This window comes from Schistocerca serialis, chromosome 3 (assembly GCF_023864345.2).
Source record: "Schistocerca serialis cubense isolate TAMUIC-IGC-003099 chromosome 3, iqSchSeri2.2, whole genome shotgun sequence".
Taxonomy (NCBI): Eukaryota; Metazoa; Arthropoda; class Insecta; order Orthoptera; family Acrididae; genus Schistocerca; species Schistocerca serialis.
Genome location: NC_064640.1, coordinates 1,038,021,886 through 1,038,034,306, shown reverse-complemented (window position 1 = coordinate 1,038,034,306; position 12,421 = coordinate 1,038,021,886).

Genomic DNA, 12,421 nt, shown 5'->3' with positions numbered 1-12,421 from the left:
TGCCGACTTAAGTAAAAGATGACTGACACTCTCACTTTCTATGATTTAAACCTCTCCTGAGAGCTCAGATTTAGATTCTGATGCTTCACTTCCGGTTTACTGTATCCCTTGGACCTTCTTATGGACAATGAAACACTGAAATTGCATCGGAATTAAATTCAAAAGGCACAACGCCGACTTAAGTACAAGAGGACTGACACTCTAACTTTCTATGATTTGCACCTCTCCTGTGAGTCCAGTTTTAGATTCCGATGCTTCACTTCAGGTTTACTGTATCCCTTGAACCTTCTTGTTGACGATAAAACACAGAAATCGCATCCGAATTTAATACAAATGGCACAATGCCGTCTTAAGTAAAAGAGGACTGACAATCTAACATTCTGTGATTTGAACCTCTCCTGCGAGTCCAGTTTTAGATTCCGATGCTTCACTTCAGGTTTACTGTATACCTTGCACCATCTTATTGACGATGAAACACAGAAATTGCATCGGAATTAAATTCAAAAGGCACAATGCCGACATAAGTACATGAGGACTGACCCTCTCACTTTCTATCATTTGAACCTCTCGTGTGAGTCCAGTTTCACATTCCGATGCTCCACTTCAGTTTTACTGTATCCCTAGGACCTTCTAATTGACGATGAAACACAGAGTTTGCATCCGAATTTAATACAAAGGGTACAATGCCGACTTAAGTACAAGAGGACTGACACTCTAACTTTCTATGATTTGCACCTCTTATGTGAGTCCAGTTTTAGATTCCGATGCTTCACTTCAGGTTTACTGTATCCCTTGGACCTTCTTATTGACGATGAAACACAGAAATTGCATCCGAATTTAATACAAAAATCACAATGGCGACTTTAGTACAAGAGGACTGACACTCTAACTTTCTATGATTTGAACCTCTCCTGTGAGTCCAGTTTTACATTCCGATGCTGCACTTCAGGTTTACTGTATCCCTTGGACCTTGTAATTGACGATGAAACACAGAGTTTGCATCCGAATTTAATGCAAAAGGTACAATGCCGACTTAGGTACAAGAGGACTGACACTCTAACTTTCTATGATTTGCACCTCTCCTGTGAGTCCAGTTTAAGATTCCGATGCTTCACTTCAGGTTTACTGTATCCCTTGGACCTTCTTATTGACGATGAAACACAGAAATTGCATCCGAATTTAATACAAAAATCACAATGGCGGCATAAGTACAAGAGGACTGACACTCTCACTTTCTATGATTTGAACATCTCCTGTGAGTCCAGTTCTAGATTCCGATGCTTCACTTCAGGTTTACTGTATCCCTTGGACTTTCTTATTGACGATGACACACAGAAATTTCATCCGAATTTAATACAAAAGGCACAATGGCGACTTAAGTACAAGAGGACTGACACTCTCACTTTCTATGATTTGAACCTCTCCTGTGAGTCCAGTTTTAGATTCCGATGCTTCACTTCAGGTTTACTGTATCCCTTGGACCTTCTTATTGATGATGAAAGACAGAAATTGCATCCGAAATTAATACAAAAGTCACAATGGTGACTTAAGGGCAAGAGGACTGACACTCTCACTTTATATGATTTGAACATCTCCTCTGAGTCCAGTTTTAGATTCCGATGCTTCACCTCAGATTTACTGTATCCCTTGGACCTTCTTATTGACGATGAAACACAGAAATTGCATCGGAATTAAATTCAAAAGGCACCACGCCGACTTAAATACAAGAGGACTGACACTCTCACTTTCTATGATTTGCACCTCTCCTGTGAGTCCAGTTTTACATTCCGACGCTGCACTTCAGGTTTACTGTATCCCTTGGACCTTGTAATTGACGATGAAACACAGAGTTTGCATCCGAATTTAATACAAAAGGTACAATGCCGACTTAGGTACAAGAGGACTGACACTCTAACTTTCTATGATTTGCACCTCTCCTGTGAGTCCAGTTTTAGATTCCGATGCTTCACTTCAGGTTTACTGTATCCCTTGGACCTTCTTATTGACGATGAAACACAGAAATTGCATCCGTATTTAACCCTGCTGTTCTGTTCGGGTCTATATGACCCGAAACGAATATGAACGTTATTTTACATTATGTAAATACCAATATATATTTATGAAACTTTGTGACTTTGTCTGAAAATGGATGAGCAGCATGTGTTTTAAAAGGTTTTAAAAAAGTTTAAGAAGTTTGGGCTTCAACTGTAATAGTTGCATATGTAATGTTCGGGTCATAATGACCCGACACAAATATGTTTAGTGTAACTCGTATTTATTTCTAAAATCTGGAAATGGCGAAAATTATTTTTGTTGTGTTGTGTGGGAATAGTGACTGCATCATTCCAACTTACTCTCAACAATCACCTAAAGCTCCATGCGTTCACAACAATGGGCTTGTTTGTTGCTTTCCCCAGGAAATAATAATTGGCAGTTCTCAATAATTGGAATGCTTTGTTTCTGCCCAGTTTGACTTGTGACACCATGGCGATGAGACCATTGAATGATCGTGAGTTGGAAGAAATAGTAAATGCCTCACCAGATGAAGGATCACTTTCTGAGTTTGAAGATCACATCAGCAATGCATCTGAAAGCGAGTGTTCCGATGACAGTTACGACAGTCCACAGCCCATACAAAATAGTGTAGAGACTTTTCTTTCTAAAAATGGGAATATAGAATGGCAGTTGCATCCACCAGCACAACATGGTCGCCTACCAGCTTCGAACATCATCAAGAGTACCCCAGGAGTTACCAGGTATGCAGTCAGCAGAATATCTGATGTAAAATGTTCATTTGAAGCAGTATTTCACACAGCGCTTCAAAATGAAATAATAGAGATGACAAATATTGAAGGGCAGCGAGTTTATGGTGAACAGTGGACAGATATTGATGGTTCTGTTTTCCATGCATACTTAGGACTCTTACTCCTAGCGGGTGTATATCGATCTCATGGGGAGTCTACAAAAAGTTTGTGGGATAAAGATACTGGGCGAAACATATTTCGAGCAACCATGTCTCATGAAACATTCTGTAAGATATCACGTGTCCTGCGATTTGACAAGAAATCTACTAGAGAGGAAAGACGACGTACTGACAAACTTGCCGCAATTCGTAGTATTTGGGAGAAGTGGGTAGAGGTCCTTCCTAAACTGTATAATCCAGGAGAAAATGTTACTGTTGACGAGCAGTTAGTAGCATTTAGAGGTCGCTGTCCATTCAAGCAGTATATCCCAAGTAAACCGGCAAAATATGGGATCAAAATATGGACCATGTGTGACAGCAAAACTTCATACGTACTGAAAGCCCAAATTTATACAGGAAAGGTGAGTGGAGCGGCACCAGAAAGAAATCAGGGAATGAGGGTGGTATCTGATCTCACTTCTGAGTTACGTGGTCAGAATATCACGTGTGACAACTTTTTTACGTCGTACAATTTGGGGCAGCTGCTTCTGAAAAGGAAATTGACTATGTTGGGAACTATACGGAAAAATAAGCCGGAGCTTCCACACAAAATGACCAACAAGGAGGTACACAGCTCTTCATTTTACTTCACAAATGACACTACTGTGGTTAATTATATTCCTAAGAGACACAAGAATGTTGTACTTATGAGCACTCTCCACCATGATGCGGAAATCAGTGACAGGGCTGATAAGAAGCCAAAAATGATTTTGGACTATAATTCAACCAAAGGTGCTGTAGACACGCTTGATCAGTTATTAGGTACATATACATGCAAACGAAAAAGTAATAGGTGGCCAATGATAGTTTTCTACAATATTCTTGATGTTTCTGCTTATAATGCATACGTTTTGTGGATTTCGGTTGACCCTAATTGGAATGCAAGCAAATTGACTAGAAGGAGAATATTCTTGGAGGAACTTGGAAAGTCACTGATAAAAGAACATATTGCATCAAGAACGCATTTCCCAAGAACAGAAGATTCTTTGAGAATGGTCACAAGCATCCAAAACCCGAATGATGTGGGTGGTGTGTCAGAATCGGTAACAACAAGAAAATCTACAAAACGTGCACGCTGTAAGTTCTGTCCATCAAGTAATGACAATAAAACAAACATGGTGTGTGGAAAATGTAGTAAACATATTTGCAAGAAACATGTAACCTACTTGTGTCCACAGTGCAAGCAGTAAGAAAAGAACTGTAGTATTTTATAAGATGATTGTATTGAAAATTCTGTTGTTTCAAATTTATGTGAATACTTGTGCCTAAACTACAATCAGTAAGAAGAGAGGATTCTAAAGTTGTAGTGCTTTCTATGTTGGAATGTAATAAAAAAACTGTAGTGTGTTCTGTACTGTAGTGTGCTCTAAGATGAATATCTGTAATGACAACTGTCTGTTGTTAGAAAATGTCAATACTTACGTCTAAACTGTCAACAATAAGAATAGAAGTATGGAAAAACTGTAGTGCTTTCTAAGTTGAATGCCTGTAATGGAAACTGTCTGTTGTTTCAAATTTATGTGCATATTTAAATGAAAAATATCCCTCAATAAAGTTGTATGCATTGTTATTATTATTATTATTACCATTATTATTATTATTATTATTATTATTATTATTACTAACAAGGTACTGGAATAGAACAACAATGTCGATAGCTAAAACTGTACCAAAATTTATGTTTCTAAAGCATTTTGATATGTCGGGTCATATTGACCCGAACAGTATATATGTCAAGTAAAAGTGAACAGAACAGCAGGGTTAATACAAAAACACAATGGCGGCATAAGTACAAGAGGACTGACACTCTCACTTTCTATGATTTGAACATCTCCTGTGAGTCCAGTTCTAGATTCCGATGCTTCACTTCAGGTTTACTGTATCCCTTGGACCTTCGTATTGACGATGAAACACAGAAATTGCATCGGAACTAAATTCAAAACGCACAATGCCGACTTAAGCAAAAGAGGACTGACACTCTCACTTTCTATGATGTGAACCTCTCCTGTGAGTCCAGTTTTAGGATCCGATGCTTCACTTCAGGTTTACTGTATCCCTTGGACCTTCTTATTGACGATGAAACACAGAAATTGCATCCGAATTTAATACAAAAGGAACAATGCCGACATAAGTACAAGAGGACTGACACTCTCACTCTCTATGATTCTAACCTCTCCTGTGAGGTCAGATTTAGATTCTGATGCTTCACTTCAGGTTTACTGTATACCTTGGAGCTTCTTATTGACAATGAAACACAGAAATAGCATCGGAATTAAATTCAAAAGGCACAATGCCGACTCAAGTACAAGAGGACTGACACTCTAACTTTCTATGATTTGGACCTCTCCTGTGAGTCCAGTTTTAGATTCCGATGCTTCACTTCAGGTTTACTGTACCCCTTGGACCTTCTTATTGACGATGAAACACAGAGTTTGCATCCCAATTTAATACAAAAGGCACAATGCCGACTTAAGTACAAGAGGACTGACACTCTAACTTTCTATGATTTGAACCTCACCTGTGAGTCCAGTTTTGGATTCCGATGCTTCACTTCAGGTTTACTGTATCCCTCGGACCTTCTTATTGACGATGAAACACAGAAATTGCATCCGAATTTAGTACAAAAGTCACAATGGCGACTTAAGTACGAAAGGACTGACTCTCTCGGTTTCTTTGATTTGAGCCTCTCCTGTGAGTCCAGTTTTAGATTCCGATGCTTCACTTCAGGTTTACTGTATCACTTGGACCTTCTTATTGACGATGAAACACAGAAATTGCATCCGAATTTAATACAAATTGCACAATGTCGACTTAAGTAAAAGAGGACTGACACTCTCACTTTCTATGATTTGAAACTCTCCTGTGAGTCCAGTTTTAGATTCCGATGGTTCACTTCAGGTTTGCTGTATACCTTGCACCTTCTTATTGTCGATGAAACACAGAAATTGCATCCGAATTTAATACAAAAGGCACAATGCCGACTTAAGTACAAGAGGACTGACATTCTAACTTTCTATGATTTGAACCTCTCCTGTGAGTCCAGTTTTAGATTGCGATGCTTCACTTCAGGTTTACTGTATCCCTTGTACCTTCTTATTGACAATGAAACACAGAAAAAGCATCGGAATTAAATTCAAAAGGCACAATGCCGACTTAAGTACAAGAGGACTGACACTCTAACTTTCTATGATTTGAACCTCTCCTAATAGACAAGTTTTAGATTCTGATGCTTCACTTAAGGTTTACTGTATCCCTTGGACCTTCTTATTGACGATGAAACAAATAGTTTGCTTTCGAATTTAATACAAAGGGCACAATGTCGTCTTAAGTACAAGAGGACTGACACTCTAACTTTCTATGATTTGAACCTCTCCTGTGAGTCCAGTTTTAGATTCCGATGCTTCACTTCAGGTTTACTGTATCCCTTGGACCTTCTTATTGACGATGAAACACAGAAATTGCATCCGAATTTAATACAAAAGGCACAATGCCGACATAAGTACAAGAGGACTGACACTCTCTTTCTCTATGATTCTAACCTCTCCTGTGAGGTCAGATTTAGATTCCGATGCTTCACTTCAGGTTTACTGTATACCTTGCACCTTGTTATTGACGATGAAACACAGAAATTGCATCGGAATTAAATTCAAGAGGCACAATGCCGTCTTAAGTACAAGAGGACTGACACCCTCACTTTCTATGATTCGAACCTCTCCTGTGAGGTCAGATTTAGATTCCGATGCTTCACTTCAGGTTTACTGTATCCCTTGGACCTTCTTATTGACGATGAAACCCAGATAATGCATCGGAATTAAATTTAAAACGCACAATGCCGACTTAAGTAAAAGAGGACTGACACTCTCACTATCTATGATTCGAATCTATCCTGTGAGTCCAGTTTTATATTCCGATGCTTCATTTCAGGTTTACCGTATCCCTTGGACCTTCTTATTGACAATGAAACACAGAAATAGCATCGCAATTAAATTCAAAATGCACAATGCCGACTTAAGTACAAGAGGACTGACACTCTAACTTTTTATGATTTGAACCTCTCCTGTGAATCCAGTTTTAGATCCCGATGCTTCACTTCAGGTTTACTGTATACCTTGGACCTTCTTATTGACGATGAAACACCGAAATTGCATCCGAAATTAATACAAAAGTCACAATGGTGACTTAAGTACAAGAGGACTGACACTCTCACTTTCTATGATTTGAACCTCTCCTGTGAGTCCAGTTTTAGATTCCGATGCTTCACCTCAGGTTAACTGTATCTCTTGGACTTTCTTATTGACGATGAAACACAGAAATTGCATCCGAATTTAATACAAATGGCACAATGCCGACTTAAGTACAAGAGGACTGACACTCTCACGTTTAATGATTCGAACCTCTCCTCTGAGGTCTGATTTAGATTCCGATGCTTCACTTCAGGTTTACTGTATCCCTTGGACCTTCTAATTGACGATGAAACACAGAGTTTGCATCCGAATTTAATACAAAAGGTACAATGCCGACTTAAGTACAAGAGGACTGACACTCTAACTTTCTATGATTTGCACCTCTCCTGTGAGTCCAGTTTTAGATTCCGATGCTTCACTTCAGGTTTACTGTATCCCTTGGACCTTCTTATTGACGATGAAACACAGAAATTGCATCCGAATTTAATACAAAAATCACAATGGCGACTTTAGTACAAGAGGACCGACAATCTCACTTTCTATGATTTGAACATCTCCTGTGAGACCAGTTTTAGATTCCGATGCTTCACTTCAGGTTCACTGTATCCCTTGGACCTTCTTATTGACGATGAAACACAGATATTGCATCGGAATTAAATTTAAAACGCACAATGCCGACTTAAGTAAGAGCGGACTGACACTCTCACTTTCTATGATTTGAATCTCTCCTGTGAGGTCAGATTTAGATTCCGATGCTTCACTTCAGGTTTACTGTATCCCTTGGACCTTCTTATTGACAATGATACACAGAAATAGCATCGGAATTAAATTCAAAAGGCACAATGCCGACTTAAGTACAAGAGGACTGACACTCTAACTTTCTATGATTTGAACCTATCCTGTGAGTCCAGTTTTAGATTCCGATGCTTCACTTCAGGTTTACTGTATCCCTTAGATCTTCTTATTGACGATGAAACACAGAGTTTGCATCCGAATTTAATACAAAAGGCACAATGCCGACTTAAGTTCAAGAGGACTGACACTCTAACTTTCTATGATTTGAACCTCTCCAGTGAGTCCAGTTTTAGATTCCGATGCTTTACTTCAGATTTACTGTATCCCTTGGACCTTCTTATTCACGATGACACACAGAAATTGCATCCGAAATTAATACAAAAGGCACAATGGCGACTTAAGTACAAGAGGACTGACACTCTCACTTTCTATGATTTGAACCTCTCCTGTGAGTCCAGTTTTAGATTCCGATGCTTCACCTCAGGTTTACTGTATCTCTTGGACTTTCTTATTGACGATGAAACACAGAAATTGCATCCGAATTTAATACAAATGGCATAATGCCGACTTAAGTACAAGAAGACTGACACTCTCACTTTCTATGATTCGCACCTCTCCTGTGAGGTCAGATTTAGATTCCGATGCTTCACTTCAGGTTTACTGTATCCTTGGACCTTCTTGTTGACGATAAAACACAGAAATCGCATCCGAATTTAATACAAATGGCACAATGCCGTCTTAAGTAAAAGGGGACTGACACTCTAACATTCTATGATTTGAACCTCTCGTGTGAGTCCAGTTTTACATTCCGATGCTTCACTTCAGGTTTACTGTATCCCTTGGACCTTCTAATTGACGATGAAACACTGAGTTTGCATCCGAATATAATACAGAGGGTACAATGCCGACTTAAGTACAAGAGGAATGACACTCTAAGTATCTATGGTTTGCACCTCTCCTGTGAGTCCAGTTTTAGATTCCGATGCTTCACTTCAGGTTTACTGTATCCCTTGGACCTTCTTATTGACGATGAAACACAGATATTCCATCGGAATTAAATTTAAAACGCACAATGCCGACTTAAGTAAAAGAGGACTGACACTCTCACTTTCTATGATTTGGATCTCTCCTGTGAGGTCAGATTTAGATGCCGATGCTTCACTTCAGGTTTACTGTATCCCTTGGACCTTCTTATTGGCAATGAAACACAGAAATAGCATCGGAATTAAATTCAAAAGGCACAATGCCGACTTAAGTACAAGAGGACTGACACTCTCACTTTATATGATTCGAACCTCTCCTGTGAGTCCAGTTTTAGATTCCGGTGCTTCACTTCAGGTTTACTGTATCCCTTGGACGTTCTTATTAACGATGAAACACAGAAATTGCATCCGAAATTAATACAAAAGTCACAATGGTGGCTTAAGTACAGGAGGACTGACACTCTCACTTAATATGATTTGAACCTCTCCTCTGAGTCCAGTTTTAGATTCCGATGCTTCACCTCAGATTTACTGTATCCCTTGGACCTTCTTATTGACGATGAAACACAGAAATTGCATCCGAATCTAATACAAATGGCGCAATGCCGACTAAAGTACAAGAGGACTGACACTCTCACTTTATATGATTCGAACCTCTCCTGTGAGACCAGTTTTAGATTCCGATGCTTCACTTCAGGTTTACTGTATCCCTTGGACGTTCTTATTGACGATGAAACACAGAAATTGCATCGGAATTAAATTCAAAAGGAACAGTGCCGACCTAAGTAAAAGAGGACTAACACTCTCACTTTCTATGATTTGAACCTCTCCTGTGAGTCCAGTCTTAGATTCCGAAGCTTCACTTCAGGTTTACTGTATACCTTGCAGCTTCTTATTGACGATGAAAGACAGAAATTGCATCAGAATTAAATTCAAAAGACACAATGCCGACTTAAGTACAAGAGGACTGACACTCTCACTTTCTATGATTTGAACCTCTCCTGTGAGTCCAGTTTTACATTCCGATGCTTCACTTCAGGTTTACTGTATCCCTTGGACCTTCATATTGACGATGAAACACAGAAATAGCATCGGAATTAATTTCAAAAGGCACAATGCCGACTTAAGTACAAGAGGACTGACACTCTAACTTTTTATGATTTGAACCTCTCCTGTGAGTCCAGTTTTAGATTCCGATGCTTCACTTCAGGTTTACGGTATCCCTTGGACCTTCTTCTTGACGATGAAACACAGAGTTTGCATCCGAATTTAATACAAAAGGCACAATGCCGACTTAAGTACAAGAGGACTGACATTTTAACTTTCTATGATTTGAACCTCTCCTGTGAGTCCAGTTTTAGATTCCGATGCTTTACTTCAGGTTTACTGTATCCCTTGGACTTTCTTATTGACGAAGAAAACAGAAATTGCATCCGAATTTAATACAAAAGGCACATTGGCGACTTAAGTACAAGAGGACTGACACTCTCACTTTCTATGATTTGAACCTCCCCTGTGAGTCGAGTTTTAGTTTCCGATGCTTCACTTCAGGTTTACTGTATCCCTTGGACCTTCTTATTGACGACGAAACACAGAAATTGCATCCGAATTTAAAACAAATGGCACAATGCCGACTTAAGTACAAGAGGACTGACACTCTCACTTTCTATGATTCGAACCTCTCCTGTGAGATCAGATTTAGATTCCGATGCTTGACTTCAGGTTTACTGTATACCTTGCACCTTCTTATTGACGATGAAACACAGAAAATGCATCGGAATGAAATTCAAAATGCACAATGCCGTTTTAAGGACAAGAGGACTGACACTCTCACTTTCTAAGATTTGAACCTCTCCTGTGATTCCAGTTTTAGATTCCGATGCTTCACTTCATGTTTACTGTATCCCTTGGACCTCCTAATTGACGATAAAACACAGAAATTGCATCGGAATTAAATTCAAAAGACACAATGCCGACTTAAGTACAAGAGGACTGACATTCTAACTTTCTATGATTTGAACCTGTCCTGTGAGTCCAGTTTTAGATTCCGATGCTTCACTTCAGGTTTACTGTATCCGTTGGACCTTCTTATTGACGATGAAACACAGAAATTGCATCGGAATTAAATTCAAAATGCACAATCCCGACTTAAGTACAAGAGGACTGACACTCTAACTTCCTATGATTTGAACCTGACCTGTGAGTCCAGTTTTAGATTCCGATGCTTCACTTCAGGTTTACTGTATCCCTTGGACCTTCTTATTGACGATGAAACACAGAGTTTGCATCCGAATTTAATACAAAAGGTACAATACCGACTTAAGTACAATAGGACTGACATGCTAACTTTCTATGGTTTGAACCTAACCTGTGAGTCCAGTTTTGGATTCCGATGCTTCACTTCAGGTTTACTGTATCCCTTGGACCTTCTTATTGACGATGAAACACAGAAATTGCATCCGAATTTAGTACAAAAGGCACAATGGCGACTTAAGTACAAGACGACTGACACTCTTACTTTCTATGATTTGAACCTCTCCTATGAGTCCAGTTTTAGATTCCGATGCTTCACTTCAGGTTTGCTCTATACCTTGCACCTTCTTATTGACGATGAAACACAGAAATTGCATCCGAATTTAATACAAAAGGCACAATGCCGACTTAAGTACATGAGGACTGACATTCTAACTTTCTATGTTTTGAACCTCTCCTGTGAGTCCAGTTTTAGATTCCGATGCTTCACTTCAGGTTTACTGTATCCCTTGGACCTTCTTATTGACAATCAAACACAGAGAAAGCATCGGAATTAAATTCAAAAGGCACAATGCCGTCTTAAGTACAAGAGGATTGACACCCTCACTTTCTATGATCTGAACCTCTACTGTGAGTCCAGTTTTAGATTCCGATGCTTCACTTCAGGTTTACTGTATCCCTTCAACCTTCTTATTGACGATGAAACACAGAGTTTGCATCCGAATTTAATACAAAAGGCACAATGCCGACTTAAGTACAAGAGGAATGACACTCTAACTTTCTATGATTTGAACCTCTCCTGTAAGTCCAGTTTGGATTCCAATGCTTCACTTCAGGTTTACTGTATCCCTTGGACCTTCTAATTGACGATGAAACACAGATATTGCATCCGAAATTAATAAAAAAGGCACAATGGCGACTTAAGTACAAGAGGACTGACACTTTCACTTTCTATGATTTGAACCTCTCCTGTGAGACCAGTTTTAGATTCCGATGCTTCACCTCAGGTTTACTGTATCCCTTGAACATTCTTATTGACGATGAAACACAGAAATTGCATCCGAATTTAATACAAATGGCACAATGCTGACTTAAGTACAAGAGGGCTGACACTCTCACTTTCTATGATTCGAACCTCTCCTGTGAGGTCAGATTTAGATTCCGATGCTTCACTTCAGGTTTACTGTATCCCTTGGACCGTCTTATTGACGATAAAACACGGAAATCGCATCCGAATTTAATAC